The sequence below is a fragment of the Prionailurus viverrinus genome, chromosome D2 (genome assembly GCF_022837055.1).
Source record: "Prionailurus viverrinus isolate Anna chromosome D2, UM_Priviv_1.0, whole genome shotgun sequence".
In the NCBI taxonomy this organism is placed as follows: domain Eukaryota; kingdom Metazoa; phylum Chordata; class Mammalia; order Carnivora; family Felidae; genus Prionailurus; species Prionailurus viverrinus.
The window spans coordinates 50,868,085-50,884,415 of NC_062571.1; the positions used below are offsets into that span (position 1 = coordinate 50,868,085).

At 41.2% G+C, this 16,331-nt stretch overlaps 1 pseudogene; it reads left to right on the plus strand.

Annotated features, from left to right (window-relative positions):
- Nucleotides 1-11,461: 11,461 nt before the first annotated feature.
- LOC125147788 (60S ribosomal protein L26-like) lies at nt 11,462-11,916 on the plus strand (annotated as a pseudogene).
- Nucleotides 11,917-16,331: the final 4,415 nt, after the last annotated feature.

Here is a 16,331-nt window from a genome sequence, read left to right on the forward strand (position 1 = left end):
AATCTATAAAGAGCTCACCAAACTCCACACCCGAAAAACAAATAACCCAGTGAAGAAATGGGCAGAAAACACGAATAGACACTTCTCTAAAGAAGACATCCGGATGGCCAACAGGCACATGAAAAGAGGTACAGGGTTTTCAAAGTAACATGGTTTCAGAGTGTCCTAGAAATTGAGAGTTTTGTGAAGATACCTAAATACCCAGATGAGAACGTGATTTGCAGTCATTTGGGAAATTTGGCCTTCCAGAGTCTGAAGAATTTAAAATAACCCCCCTCCTTTCCTCAGTTCATGGGGAGCACTACATATTTTTATTTTATTTTATTTATTTTATTTCAACGTTTATTTATTTTTGGGACAGAGAGAGACAGAGCATGAACGGGGGAGGGGCAGAGAGAGAGGGAGACACAGAATCGGAAACTGGCTCCAGGCTCTGAGCCATCAGCCCAGAGCCTGATGCGGGGCTCGAGCTCCCGGACCGGGAGATCGTGACCTGGCTGAAGTCGGACGCTTAACCGACTGCGCCACCCAGGTGCCCCTATTTATTTTATTTTAAGTGTTTATTTATTTGAGGAAGAGAGAGAGAAAGAGAGAGAGAGCACACAAGCACGCACACAAGCGGGGGAGAGGCAGAGAGAGGGGACACAGAATCCAGAGCAGGCTCCAGGCTCTGGGCTGTCAGCATAGAGCCCGATGCTGGGGCTTGAACCCATGAACTGTCAGATCATGAGCTAAGCTGAAGTCAGACACTTAACTGACTGAGCCACACAGGCATCCCTTTTTAATTTTAATTTTATTTTAATTCCAGGGTAGTTAACATACAGTGTCATATTAGCTTCAGGTATACAATACAGTGATTCATCAATTCCATACATCACTCAGTGTTTATCAGCCTAAGTGTCCTCCTTATCACCATCTCTTATTTCACCCATCCCTCCAGCTCCCCTCCCCTCTGGTAACCATCAGTTTGTTCTCTATAGTTAAGAGTCTGGGTATTTTTTGTTTGGTTGGTTGGTTGGTTGGTTGGCTCATTTGTCTCTCTCTCTCCCTTTTGTTCATTTGCTTTGTTTCTTTTAAAAAAAAAAACTTTTAAAATGTTTTTATTTATTTTTGAGAGAGAGAGAGAGACCCAACGCAAGCAGGAGAGGGGCACAGAAAGAGGGAGACACAGAATCCGAAGTGGGGTCCAGGCTCTGAGCTGTCAGCACAGAGCCCGATGTGGGGCTTGAACTCATGCACCACGAGATCATGACCTGAGCCGAAGTCTGACGCTTAACTGACTGAGCCACCCAGGCACCCTTTTTTGTTTTGTTTCTTAAGTTCCACATATGAGTGAAATCGTATGGTGTTTGTCTTTCTCTGACTAGCTTATTTCACTTAGCATTAAACTCTCTAGCACCATCCATGTTGTTGAAAGTAGAAAAATTTCATTCTCCTTTATGGCTAAATAATATTCTATTGTATATACAACATACATCTTTTTTTTTTTAACATTTATTTTTGAGACAGAGAGAGACAGAGCATGAGCGGGGGAGGGTCAGAGAGAGAGGGAGACACAGAATCCGAAACAGGCTCCAGGCTCTGAGCTGTCAGCACAGAGCCCGATGTGGGGCTCGAACTCACGGACCGCGAGATCTTGACCTGAGCCGAAGTCGGCCGCTTAACCGACTGAGCCACCCAGGAGCCCCCCAACATACATCTTTTTTTATCTGTTCATGTATCGATGGACATTTGGGCTGCTTCCACAATGTGGTTATTGTAAATAATGCTGCAATAAACACAGGGGTATCCGTGTCCCTTCGAATTAGTGTTTTCATATTCTCTGGGTAAATACCCAGTAATGAAATTGCTGGATCTTATGGTAATTCCATTTTTAATTTTTTGAGGAACCTCCATACTGTTTGCCACAGTGGCTTACTTATTAAAAAAAAAAAAGAAGAAGAAGAAATAATTAATTTCAATTACTTTTATGTTGAAATTTGGAGGAAACGGATAGATACCTCTCAAGTTAACGAGAGGGCTCTAGATTGTGCCAACCTAAAGATGACCTTTGGGATTAAACTCAACACCCAGCTCACAAGAAGTGATTAATAAATCCTTGTTGAATTTAACAAGCCTTTTGTGCAATGGAGATCAACAAATAGGATTTCGCTTACCTTCTGTCATGGCAACCTTTGTAAACATATTCCCTGTTAGAAAAGTGAGGTTTTTGTTGCCGTTTTTGTTGGGGAAAGTTTGGAGGATCCCTAGGTGAAAAAAGACTAGGTGACCGCAAGGTGTGATTGCTGTTTTCCCATAGCCTAAAATAATTATACCACAACACTGCCTCTGCCATTCAGCACAATGATCTTTTCGGAAAAAGTGGATTCTTTTAAGTTTCCATGCAGCTCGTCCTTAAAATTTCCAGTGTGTGCTCAGCATGCTTAGAAAACACAAACTGTTGAGTACTCAGAGATGACAGCAACAGTGAGTGGACGCTGAACTTACGGAGATGTCTTTTGGGGAGAGGCTAGTGGCTCACCCAAGGCCGACCTCGGACCATCTGAAGCAGAGTAACTGCCCCACTAAGAGATCCCTTCACCCCTGCAAACTGAACCGAGAACATTCCCTTCTGAGGCCAGAGGAGGTGCTTAAAAAGCGTGAGAGTGGAACAGAGGCTGAAAACTAGACTACCAAACTGTGCCGGCAAAATCTGTTTCAACATAATGTGGGGGACTCGCTCGTGTATTGTTCTAGGGGCAGCCAGCCATCCTGTAGTAGCCATGGTTGACTGATGTGGTGCCATCATCAGTGATCGGGTGTGTCTCATCAATCGATGCTCATCAAACAATGCAGCTTTCCAACACTTGCAACTGAACCCAACGAGAGTTCATCCGCCCGATGTGCCGCAAGACCAGGAAGACGGACACTGGGCTTTTGCAGTGAAGAAAGATAGTCTTTACTGGTGTGGTGCCACCCAGGAGACCGAGGGGCTAATGCTCGAAGGTGCCGAACTCCCTGCTGGCTTTGCCAGTGAGAGTTTTTCAGGGTAAACGCAGCCGTGTTGATTGCAGGCCCATGAGGTCATGTGAGCAGATGTTACTTAATAACTTCTGATGCCACTTTGTCTGCTCTCCTGGAGGTTTGTTCCACCTCGAAATGCTTGGAATCTGAAAAATATCTTTATTTTACATCTGCTGATTATATCTTTAGGGTAGTGCTGATTAACTGCTTGTATTACAGACTCCTTTGAGTGGTAAGCTGACATTCCTATCCCTTGAGCCTGTCCTGCAGTGCCTGTGGGTGATATGGCCTGGAGTCTGTGTGTTCCCATATGAACAGACAAGATGGACACCGTCTTCACCATTGGGTGTAACCTACCAGAGAATCAGGACGGTTTATTTGAAGTGTGAACATGATTTTTTTAATGCTTGTAGTAATATACCCTTTAGTACAGTGATTCTCAAATTTTAAGTGGTTAGGGATCATCTGGGGAGATTTTAAAAAATGCATTCTGGGACCTCAACCCCAGAGATTTGAATTCAGAAGGTCTTGGGAGAGGTCCCCAAACAGGCCTTTAAGCAAACCCTCCAGGTTATTCTGAGACATGCTGGCCTACACCACACTAAGATACTCCATATTATAAGCATCTTCTTCAATAAAAGCCATCTGACATCTGAGATGCTACTATTACTTAAGCAATTACACCGGGCTAAGTTACTGAGACCAAAGAATTTGATTTACAAAAAGAAAACCGGCCTACATCATTTCTGGGGGAAAAAAAATTGAACAGGAATAAATATAATTCAATAAAAATTCTTTTTTAAAGCCATCTTTAAGGACAGGAATGGACTTAGAAGACACAGTTTTTATAATATAAATTGTAATCACGACAAAATGATAGGTCATTTAAAAAATTAGATATTGGGGCACTTGGGTGGCTCAGTTGGTTGGACATTGGGCTTTTGATTTTGGCTCAGGTCATGGTCTCAAGGTTTGTGAGATCAAGCCCCCCGTGGGGCTCATGCTGACAGCACGGAGCCTGCTTGGGATTCTCTCTCTCCCTTTCTCTCTGTCCCTCCCCCACTTGTGTTCCTGCTCTCTCTCTTTCTCTCAAAATAAAGGGGCGCCTGGGTGGCTCAGTCAGTTAAGCGTCCGACTTCGGCTCAGGTCATGATCTCGCGGTTCGTGAGTTCAAGCCCCGCGTCAGCCTCTGTGCTGACAGCTCAGAGCCTGGAGCCTGTTTGAGATTCTGTGTCTCCCTCTCTCTCTGACCCTCCCCCGTTCATGCTCTGTCTCTCTCTGTCTCAAAAATAAATAAACATTAAAAAAATTTTTTTAAATAATAAAAATAAATAAATAATCTTAAAAAATCAATTAGCTATCAAAAAGAGGTTTACTCACTGAAACTAAAGATTGCATTACCACTAAAAAATTTAAATATAATGAGAAATGCTGAAAGCCAAATACCATAATTTTTATATACCTCTCTCCCCAAATTTATAATTGAAAGGTTAGTTAAAAAAAAAAAAAGAAATCACATCAAGATGAACTGGTTTTTGTGAAAAATATAAATATTCAAAAGTAACATCAGAGCTAAGAATGCAAGTTATTGAATAAAATAGAAACCATCTATTTCAATACATGAGACAGAAAATTGATACAAAAATCAATAATCATTCCATTTTTCAAATATAATTTCGGCATGGATCTTTGCAATGTCAAGTCAGTATTTTGTAAAGTCAAGGATTTTTTCCTGGACAAGGCAAAATACTTATTATTTTAACCACATAAAAGTTTAGTGAATAAGTTTTTTGGTTGTTGTTTGTTTTAGAAGCGCTCTAGCCTGACCATCAGTGCTGGTGTGGAATGTGGAAAATGAGAGAAGGCCGAAGGGAAGCATGTGAATATTAACTGAATAACCGAGAAGGAAGGCACCTGAGTTAGGACCTCAGATCAGCCAATGTGAAATTGTGAAGAAATCTCGATAGTTACACAGGCATTGCCTCCATACACAATCCCCTTTGGAGAATGGAAGCAGACATCAGGATCGTTCGGACCCAAAGAAACCTAGATTTTCTCCAGAAGGCCGGTTCAGGATTCTCGATTATTGGCACGTGACCATGGGTGTGTTCCTTACCTTCTTGGAGCCTCAGTCTTTTCTCCTGTTCGGTGAAGACAGGAACCCCCACCTCCTTCATTGTCTGGATGTTGCAGACCGTGCAAGGATGTTGCAGGAGCGCAGAGCACGTGACAGGCTTAATTTGTCAGTGCTGTCATTGTTAGGAACTCTTTTCGGAGTAAACATGTTTTATTTCCATGTGTTAGCTTTGTAAAGGGCAGGCCCAGTGCCTGATACTCAGAATCACAAAAGCTCAGGCTTGGAGGGTGTTAAAGATCATCTCCATTCCAAGCCCTCCCTCTTCATTCTGTGCCCGCTTAGAACTTTGTTCTGAGAGTTCAAGAGAGTTTGGGGCGCCTGGGTGGCGCAGTCGGTTAAGCGTCCGACTTCAGCCAGGTCACGATCTCGCGGTCCCGAAGTTCGAGCCCCGCGTCGGGCTCTGGGCTGATGGCTCGGAGCCTGGAGCCTGTTTCCGATTCTGTGTCTCCCTCTCTCTCTGCCCCTCCCCTGTTCATGCTCTGTCTCTCTCTGTCCCCAAAATAAGTAAACGTTGAAAAGAAAAAAAAAAATTAAAAAAAAAAAAGAGAGAGTTCAAAGCAGCCTAATAATCTGGCACCTTCCTAATGAATATTTTCTAAGCAGATGTTTAACATTTATTTAGGAATTTTTAAGTCAGAAAGACAGTGGAGTGTCTAATTTCCACTTCTTATACTTGGTAACCTTGCTTTGGGCAAGGCCTTTATCATAGTTTTGCAAATTACCACTTGACTGATCAAAGTTAACTTCTCCTGAGTTGAAAGGCAAGACTCATTGCTTCCACTCAAGCTGTTTTGCAGCACTGAATCAGTGAATAAGAGCTGACATTCAAACATGAGTGGTAATTAATGAGTAGTTAGCATTATATAATGAGTTTCTAAGTCTCTGCACCTTAGAGTTTGCATGCCAGCGTATTTTGAATTTGCTTGGCAGTGTGGTATTCTCTTGTTAAAACCAATCTTAATTCTCTATACCCTTATAAAAAGGTTAATTTCTTCTATCCAAGTGAGGTTACATCTGGCAATTTCTCAATGGCCACCAAAACAGAAATGGGCCTTAGGGTTCTATGAGACCAAGTTTTGTAATGAACAGAGATCCCTACAGCTTGATTTTGCTGAGACAGACCTCCTGCCTAATTCCCCACCATCGCTGTGACTGCCGCGGACGGCAGAGGTCGGGTGTAGACAGTAGACACAGGCTGAAGAACAGGAAGAATTGTGTCATCGACTAAATGTTCACGGGAAGGGCGCCTGGGTGGCTCAGCCGGTTAAATGTCTTGACTTCAGCTCAGGTCATGATCTCAGGGTCCGTGGGTTCGAGCCCCACATTGGGCTGTGCTCTGAGAGAGGATGGGATCCTCTTTGGATCCTCTGTCCCTCTCTCTCTTCCACCCCCCTCACTAGCTCAAAAATAAATAAATATAGTAAGTAAATAAACAGTAAATAAATAAATAAATAAATGGTCAGGGCAGAGCCAACAAAAACTCAATTGTGTGGACAACTAAACCATTTTCTCTGAAGTTACTCTAAGTTGTGTGGGTAGGATCTACAGATAATAATTGCCTCCCTCTCCTTTGCTTGTCTAAATATTGCATAAATAACTACTTGATATATTCAATGTTGATGTTGGCACACGAACAGATAGACAAGAGTGACTGCTCATTTCAAAATTTATAAATCCAGTATAAATAGTAATCAAACCCCAAAGGAGAATGCTTAAAAATGTTCCTGTTTAAAATTCACAATTGCATTTAACTTGCCTGATTTCAACCCACACACTTATGGAGCTTAATACAAAAACATTTTCGGTCTATATTTAAAATAATGTGACATTTGACAAACTATTCAAATATCAAATTTAAAAATACACTCTGCTAAAATTACAGTTTTGACATCAACTCTAAATACATTACTTGCAGGATTAACTTGGGGTCTCTTTCCCCATACACCATGTATATACAAACACACACACAACATAAAGGCTAAAGAACAGTCTAGAAACAAACAGTCTGAGAACATGCCATGAGAAGATATTTCCTATGTCAGGGTAAAGAAACTCGAGCAGCTAATGGAAAACAATTATTGCAAAATTTAAGTTTTCTTTAAAATTAAAATTTAAGTATTTCTTAAAAATACACAAGAAGATCTCTTAAGGATGCACAAAATCCACCTGTCTCACTCATGGAATGTGCTAAACCAGACATAATTCCTTAGCCACGTCATGGAAGCCAAATGGCATAAATTCTTCAGATGCTGAACCTGGTTTAAATAGCAACAGTAAATCTCCTTGAGCTGTGTGAAGGGAGGAAGAGAAGAGAAAAGAGAAGAGAAGAGAAGAGAAGAGAAGAGAAGAGAAGAGAAGAGATCGAATATTAAAAAAAGGTCCAGGGGCGCCTGGGTGGCGCGGTCGGTTAAGCGTCTGACTTCAGCCAGGTCACGATCTCGCAGTCCGTGAGTTCGAGCCCCACGTTGGGCTCTGGGCTGATGGCTCAGAGCCTGGAGCCTGTCTCCGATTCTGGGTCTCCCTCTCTCTCTGCCCCTCCCCCGTTCATGCTCTGTCTCTCTCTGTCCCAAAAATAAATAAACGTTGAAAAAAAAAAAAAAGGTCCAATTCTTTCTTGTTGCTTTATGACCTAAGGGAAAATTTAAAGCTCTCCTTAAGCTAGAACTGCAAAAATTAATTTTTTTAATGTTTATGTTTGAGAGAGAGACAGAGACAGAGAGACAGAGCATGGGCAGGTGAAGGGCAGAGAGAGAGAGGGAGACACAGAATCTGAAGCAGGCTCCACGCTCTGAGCTGTCAGCACAGAGCCTGACACAAGGCTCGAGCTCACGAGCCATGAGATCGTGACCTGAGCTGAAGTTGGACGCTTAACTGACTGAGCCACCCAGGCACCCCTGGAACTGCAAAAATTAAAAGCGAATTTGTTTTAAAACACCCAGTAATTTACACAACTGGGGCTGAGACTATTTGCCTTTATGTCACAGTGTTCCTACTGTCACCGCATCAACTTTGGGCTACACAAATTTGACTACATGCCCTTGGTGGTTGTGTCTAAACATGTGATAAGTCAAGAAATGTCCAGGGAAAAGAAGGTGGAAAAGTAAAACAACTAAAAAAGTTGTTAGTCTCAAGATGAGACTATTTTACAAAATTCAAAATAATGCCTGTCCGGTAAAAAAAGAAAAGAAAAAAGAAAAAGAGAAAAAAAGAAAAAGAACATCCAATTATTAACATACATAATTTAGCTTTTGTGCAACATTCACGGGATTTTTTTTTCAATCTTCACATCTAACTTGCTTTTGAAAAACAGCTTTACCGAAATATAATTCGAATACCATTTAATTAATCCATTTAAAGTGCATAACTTGGGGCGCCTGGGTGGCTCAGTCGGTTAAGCGGCCGACTTCGGCTCAGGTCACGATCTCGCGGTCCGTGAGTTCGAGCCCCGCGTCGGGCTCTGTGCTGACAGCTCAGAGCCTGGAGCCTGTTTCAGATTCTGTGTCTCCCTCTCTCTCTGACCCTCCCCCATTCATGCTCTGTCTCTCTCTGTCTCAAAAATAAATAAACGTTAAAAAAAAATTTAAAAAAAAATAAAGCGCATAACTCCATGATTTCTAGTTGTGTTGTACCACCACCACCTCAATCAATTTTAGAACATTTTCATCACCCAGAAAAGGAGCCTGATATCTATTAACAGCGAAACTTCATTTCTCCCAAATCCGCGGCCCTAGGAAGCCATTAATCTACCTTCTTCTCTATAGCTTTGACTATTTTGAACATTTTTTCCAAATGGAATCATCCAATGTGTGGTCTTTTGTGACTGGCTTCTTCCCCTCAGATTATTTTCAAGGTTTTTCCATGTCATGAGCCTCCTCACTTCATCCCCCCCCCCTTTTTTTTAAGGTTTGTTTTGAGAGAGAAAGAGCGCAAGCTGGCAAGGGGCAGAGAGAGAGAGAGAGAGGGAGACACAGAATCTGAAGCAGGATCCAGGCTCTGAGCTGTCAGCACAAAGCCTGAGGTGGGGCTTGAACTCATGAACTGGGAGATCATGACCTGAGCTGAAGTCGGTCGCTTAACCAACTGAGCCACCCAGGCGTCCCGCACTTCATCCCTTTTTACAGCCAAATAATATTTACAGCCATAACCAAAGCACTTTTAACTGCATCCAGTGAAGTTTTGACATTTGTGTTGTCCTTTTCATGGATCTCAAAGCAGTTTTTGAGTTCCTTTGTAATTTCTTCTTTGACCCATTGATTGTTTAGGAGTGTGTTAATTTTCATGTATTTGTGAATTCCCCAGATTTCTTTTATTATTGACAACTAATTTAATTCCGCTGTCCTCAGACAGCATAACTTGAATGATTTCAGTCTTTTTAAACTTCGTGGGGCCGGTTGCATGACCTCGCATGTGGTTGATCATGGAGACTGCTCCACGGGCCCTTAAGGAGAGGGTGCATTCTGCTGCTGTCTTTAACAGTGTTCTGCTGTGTTCCGCTGGAGTATTTTATAGATGCCTTGTTAGGTCTGTGGCGTTTACAGTGTTGGTCAAGTCTTTTACTTCCTTATTGATCTTCTGACGAATTCTTCCATCCGCTATGGGAAGGTGGATTTTGAAACCTCCAACTACTATTGAATTTTCTATTTCTCCCTTCAGTTATACCCATTTTTGCTTCATGTAATTTGGGAGTAGGTTATTATTTTGTTTTTAATTATAAATTTTTTTTCTCATTTGGTAATATATCTGTGCCTCAATTCTTTTGAGGTAATTTTCAGGAAGCTTTATGAGACTCAGAACTGACAACTATTTTTAAGGATCCATCCCTCCTATTAAACAATAGGCAAAATTAGGTTAATTTGCCTTACTTTATAATACAAATATAACAGCAACTTTGTTCATTACTTTACAAGATGGGTGTGCTGCTAATATTAATTCCAATGCATTTGTAATATTTTAACTATTTGCGCAGTTTCCAATAACCATTAGATGTTTTAGAAATGAAGTGTTTGTCTATGAATAACTTTTATGTTAATTATAATTCATCCTTACTGACTTACTAGAGTAGGCATTCATATATTACACCAAGTTAGCTCCCCTGGAATAAAGCCACACTTTGGCATTTCCTAACTACTAAAATTGAGATTTTCATCCAAAATCTGCTACCAACGTATTCTTTTAGTTTTCTTTTTTTTCACTTTTATTTTAGAGAGAGAGAGAGTGAGCTGGGGAGAGGGGCAGAGGGAGAGAGAGAGAGAGAGAGAGAGAGAGAGAGAGAGAATCTTAAGCAGGCTCCACATTCAGGGTGAAACTCGATCCAACAACCCTGGGATCGTGACCTGATGAGCCGAAATCAAGAGTCAGACATTCAACCCACTGAGCCCCTCAGGTGCCCCATCCAACTTATTCTTTTAACCTAGAGAAGCTTCTTTTGCTTTCTCTGCCTTGACTTTCTTGATGTAAAGTAGAGATAACATCGCCTGTTTGCCTAGTTCATGAGGATATCATGAGGATAAACTAGCCAATGAGACACTTAGAACATTAAATGTTCTTAACAAGTGCACTTTTATAACCTACAGAACTTAGAGAAAATGATTGCTCACATATGAAAAAAAAAAAAAAACCACCACCAAAAAAACAGCATTTGCAAAAGACCAAAAAAGAAAGATAATGTGCCAGGTCACACGCATAATTCTTGGAGGCAGAGGCAGAGGCAGAGGCAGAGGCAGTGTGAGTGGCTGCTCCCTTCGGGGACTGCCCAGGACTGATTTTTACTGAGCATGAGCACCTGAACCAGGCACAGTTCTCAGCTCTTTTTCATCATCACTTAATCCTTACAATCATCTAAGGGAATAACTAGTTTTATCCCCATTTTACAGATGAACTAACTGAGGCTTTCAGAGGTTAGGGGACTCACCCACGGTCACACTCTAGCTTAAAGACAGGCTTCAACCAAAGCAGGCTCATTGCAGAATTTTTTTTTTTCTGATTCGCTCAACTGCATTGCCTTCTCAAAGACTGTAAGATAGCTTCTCTTTTGACCTGACAAGTTCATTGTAATTCCCAATATTAGAATCAAAAGCTCTGGATCAGGAAGATCTCAAAGACTTTCTATGCATATTAAAAGGAGATACCATTTTTCATCTATACGATTGGAAAGTATGAAAGGATTGATAATACCTAGTGCGGATGAGTGTGTAGGAAAGTAAGCACTACCAAAAATCATGTACAATGTGTATACTCCTGCTGTTTGGAAGGGCAAATTGCCAGTAACTCTCAAAAAATAAAATTTAAAGGAGACCGCCCAGTGCCAGGTAGATGGTCACCATGAAGTTCAACTCCTTTGTGACCTTGGACCACAGCAAAAATCTCAAACGCCCCCTCAGTGCCCCCTTGCACATGCACAGGAAGATCCTGTCTTCCCCAATGTCCAAGAAGCTGCAGCAAAAGTACAATGTGCCAGGCCCATGTAACAAGGATGATGAGGGCCAGGTGGTTCAAGGACACTGCAAAGGTCACCAAACTGGCAAGTTAGTCCAAGTGTACAGAAAGATATATGTCATCTACATGGAGTGGGTACAGCATGAGAAGGCTAATGGTACAACTCTCCATGTGGCATTCACACAAGCAAGATCTATTTTCTCACCCCTAAGAGGTGGTTCTCACTAGGCTAAAACTGGACAAAGATCAGAAAAAAAAATTCTTGAATGCAAAGCCAAATCCTGACAAGTTTGAAAAGAGAAAGGCAAATATAAGAACTTAATGAGAAAATGCAAGAATGAATATAACCTGTTGTGCAACCATGGTTTAATTGTAGACTTTTAGCCTGACGTGTATTCCTTTGAAACTTTCCAAGATGTCTCTCAAACATTTCGTTTCATTCTTGTTTTGTTATTGATACGTAGCTCTGTAAATCTGCTTTTGTTGTTTTGATTAATAATTTTGTGAAAACAAAATAATAAATAACTATACACACACACACACATACAGGAGAGAGTGAGAGATTGAGAGAGAGAGACACCTGGATGGATCAACATTTGGCATTATTGTGGATAGGGTATGGTATTGAAATAGGGGAATTAAGTTGGTCTATTTATGATGATAGCCAATATTTACCTGGTGCTTGGGTAGTCTTTAAAACATTTTACATATACTAACCGGTTTAATTCTCCTAACAAATTTTGTTTGCATTTGACAGCTGAGGAAAGTGAATCACAGAGATGTTAACTTGTCTAAGCTCATACAGCAGGTGGCTCCAGAGTACCACCTATACCTCATTGCCTCTTATTCTAGAAGTTCAGATTCCTCTCTTCACTCCACTCCCAGAATGCTCTGCAGTCAAGCTTATATTTCCAGAAAGGAGATGGGAAACACCTTCTCTGGAGGATATCACGAATCCTGGAGAAAAGATCCAAAGATATTGACAATGGGTGTCTCCAAAGAAATGGCTGAGCCAGATCACCTTACAGTGAAGTCCAATCATCAAGTTCCACCCCTTACTTAAACCTTCAATTAACTTTTTGTCACACAAGGATCACAAGACATCTAGGGAAAGCCTCTAAAATGAAAGACAGAGACCAAAGCACATAGAAAACAAGAAATTTGGAAGAGAGACTATTCAGACATGTAAAAACATAAAAGACAAAATATTTTTTTGAAAAATAAAACATAGGTTATGAAAAAATCAGACAATAAAAATAGTTGTTGGGAAATCCAGCATAATGGTAGAAATAGTAGCAATAATAACTTCATAGAAGAGCTGAAAGATAAAGGTGAAATGGAGCAAAAAGATTAAGATGAAAACTAGAAGAAAAAGGAATATGGAAATTAGACAGCCAATACAGGAAGTCCAACATCCAAACAAGGGTAGCTCCCGAGCAAGAGATCAGAGAGGGGATGGAATTATCAAAGAAATAATATTAGAAAATTTCTCAGAGATGAAGGATACAAATTTTCAGTTTGAAGGAATCCATTATGTAACCAGCTTAGCCAATAAAAATACATTCACACTAAGGCTTATCATTATACATGTTCAGAATACTGGTGAAGGAGAGAAGTTTCTTCAATAGTTTAAATATTTTTTTTTAAGTTTATTTATTTTGAGAGTGAGAGAGAGAGAGAGAGAGAGCAAGTGGGAAAGGGGCCGAGAGAGGGCAAGACAGAATCCCAAGCAGGCTCTGCACTGCAGAGCCCGATGTGGGACTCGAACTCATGAAAGGTGAGATCATGACCTGATCCAAAGTCGGACCCTCAACTGCTGAGCCACCCAGGTGCCTCAATAGTTTAAATATTTTTAGCCCATTCTCTTATCACTTGTGTGGTCTATGAGGAGAAGTCCACTGTAAGTGGTAAGTGGTTAAGTCCTAGCATTGTTCCCTCCATATGTAAGACCCCCCTTCTCCAACTCCTTGCTTCTTTCAGAGTTTTCTCTTTGTCTTTGATTTTCTGCAGTTTGAATAGGATATGCCTAGGTGTAGATTTTTTGGTATTTTTCTTGTCTAGATCCTCGAGCTTCTTGCATCTGTGGTTTGGTATTTGTCATTAATTTTGGAAAATTCTCAGCCATTATTTCTTCAAACATTTCTTCAGCTCCATTCTCTCTCCTCTTCTGGTGTTCTAAGTATGCGTAGGTTATATTGTTTGAAATTATGCCACAGCTCTTGGGTATTCTGTTCTCTCTTTGGACTTCGTTTAGAAGATTTTATTGACATATCTTCAAGCTCACTGATTCTTTCCTTAGCCGAGTTTGGTCTACTGATGAGCCTATCAAAAGCATTCTTCACTTCTTGTTGCAGCATTTGAATTTCTAGCGTTTCCTTTTGATTCCTCATTAGATTTTCCATCTCTCTGTTTACATTGCCAATCAGTTCTTGTTCTACCTTTTCCATTAAAACCCTTCACATATTTATGTTAAATTCCCTGATTGGTAACTCCAAAATCTATGTCATATTGGAGTCTGATGCTTGCTTGATCTCTCCAGACTGTTTTTTCTTGTCTCTTTGCATGTCGTATAATCTTTTGCTGAAAGCTACAAAGGATGTATTAGGTAATAGAAACTGAGGTACAATGGCTTTTAGTGGGAGATTTATGTGAATCTGGCTAGGAGTTGGGCTGTGTTTAACATTGCTGTAGCTGTAGGTGCAGAGGCTTCAAACTCCTCGTGTCTTTTTTTTTTAAGTTTATTTATTTATTTTGAGAGGGAGAGGGAGCGCATGAGTGGGGGAGGGGCAGAGAGAGAGAGAGAGGGAGAGAGAGAGAACCCCAAGCAGTCTCTGTACTCTCAGCGTGGAGCCAGATGTGGGGCTCGAACCCATAAACCGAGTGATCGTGACCCGAGCTGAAATCAAGAATTGGACACTTAACTGAGCCACCCAGATGCCCCTGTGTCCTTGTTTGTAACTCCTCTGTTGTCTTTGAGTTTCCCTAATAAGTTCTTAAGTAGAATCTGCACCTTACAGCTCTCTTTGAGCTGTAATCCACTGTTATTATACTGAAGCCATGTTGATGTGGTGGTAGGAGGTAAGGAGGGGAAACATTCATAATCTTAAGAGGAAATCTCCGTCTTGCAGTGGGCCTGTGTCCCTGGGCTGTGGGCTGTTTCTCAGAATTCCCCTTTTCCCACCTCCTCTTGTACTCCCTCTTCCTTCCCCAGCCTTAGTTGAGATAGGGATACAAAAGGAAGCTGAAGTTAGGGAATTTCTCACCCCCCCCCCACCCCACCCCTGCCCAGGTGAGATAAATCTCTGATAAAATCCCGACCCCTGGAGGGGCACCTGGGTGGCCTGGAGCCTCTTTCGGATTCTGTGTCTCCAGCTCTCTCTGTCCCTCCCCCACTCACACTCTGTCTCTCTCTCTCTCTCAAAACTAAATAAACATTAAAAAATTAAAAAAATATATTGACCATTGGAAACCAGCCCTTTTTCATGGAGAATACTCTAGACCAATTTCAAAATGGTTACTTTTACTGTCCCTCTGCCAGAGACACAAGAGAATTTTTCTCAGTTCTTCACCATGAGAGCCTGATGGAGTTCCTGGAGGCACATGAAAGTGTGGAGACCCCCGCCTAAGACTGCAGGCCCCCAGGAATTTCTCTCTCTTCTGCTAGATTACACTCATCCTCCACCAGTTTGTCAAAATTGTCATGTAAGTGTACCCACCAGTTAATGGGAGGTAGGAAAATTGATTTCAGCTGTGATTTTCTGTCTCTTCAGATTTCAGGCTGGCAGTTTGCCCTATGACCTCAGTTCTCTGATGAGCCCAAGAAAAGTTATTGATTTTCAGTTTTTAGCTTTTTTCTTATAAGGATGGGAGTGATGAATTCCAAGCTCTTTACAGGTTGGGGCTGAAGCCAGAAGTTGATAAGTTTCCAAAAGCTTCCAGAAAAAGAGGGGGGAAGAAGTCACATGTGAAGATCAGGAGTCAGAATGACATCAGGCTTTCTCACAGTAACACTGGAAGCTTGACAATAACAGGGCTACGCCTTCAGAATTCTGGGGGGAAAAAAATCTAACCTAATATTTTATACTTTGTCAAACTATCAATTGAGTATGAGCATAGAATAAAAATATTTTTAGAAATGTTTAAACATACAAATACCCAAAAAATTTCCACTTGTCACCCTACGCTTATCTGGGAAGCTGCTTTGCTCAGAATAGTGAGATAAAACAAGAAAGAACAACAGCCAATGTTGAAAAAAGAGTTCCTGATAAAAATATACCCAGGCATTGGTTGGAATGCTGAACATACCCCTCCCCATAATCCTCCAGTCAGGATCGTTCCGGTAGCTCTGCACATTAGCTACAACTTTGGTGGTCTGACATATCCAAGTGCCCTTTCCCAGCCCTTGGCTTTGCCTGTACACACTGAGGAAGTACCATGTGTCATTAATAAAGTATAAAGAGAAAGAGGGACAAAAAACAAGAAAGAAAAGAAAACATGGGTACTGCTATTTTTTTCAGTCTTCTGGAGCTTTCTTAACTTTAATTTAGATTATATGCATGTCAAACTTGTTAAAATTATAAAAGTTACTTAAGTTTAATTTTTTAAGTTAATTTATGTATTTTTTTTTTTTTTTTTTGAGAGAGAGGGATAGAGAGCGAGTGAGGGAGGTGCAGAGAGAGAGGGAGAGGGAGACAGAGAATCCCAAGCAAGATCCACACTGTCAGTGGATGCGGATGTCAAGACTGATGCGGAGCTT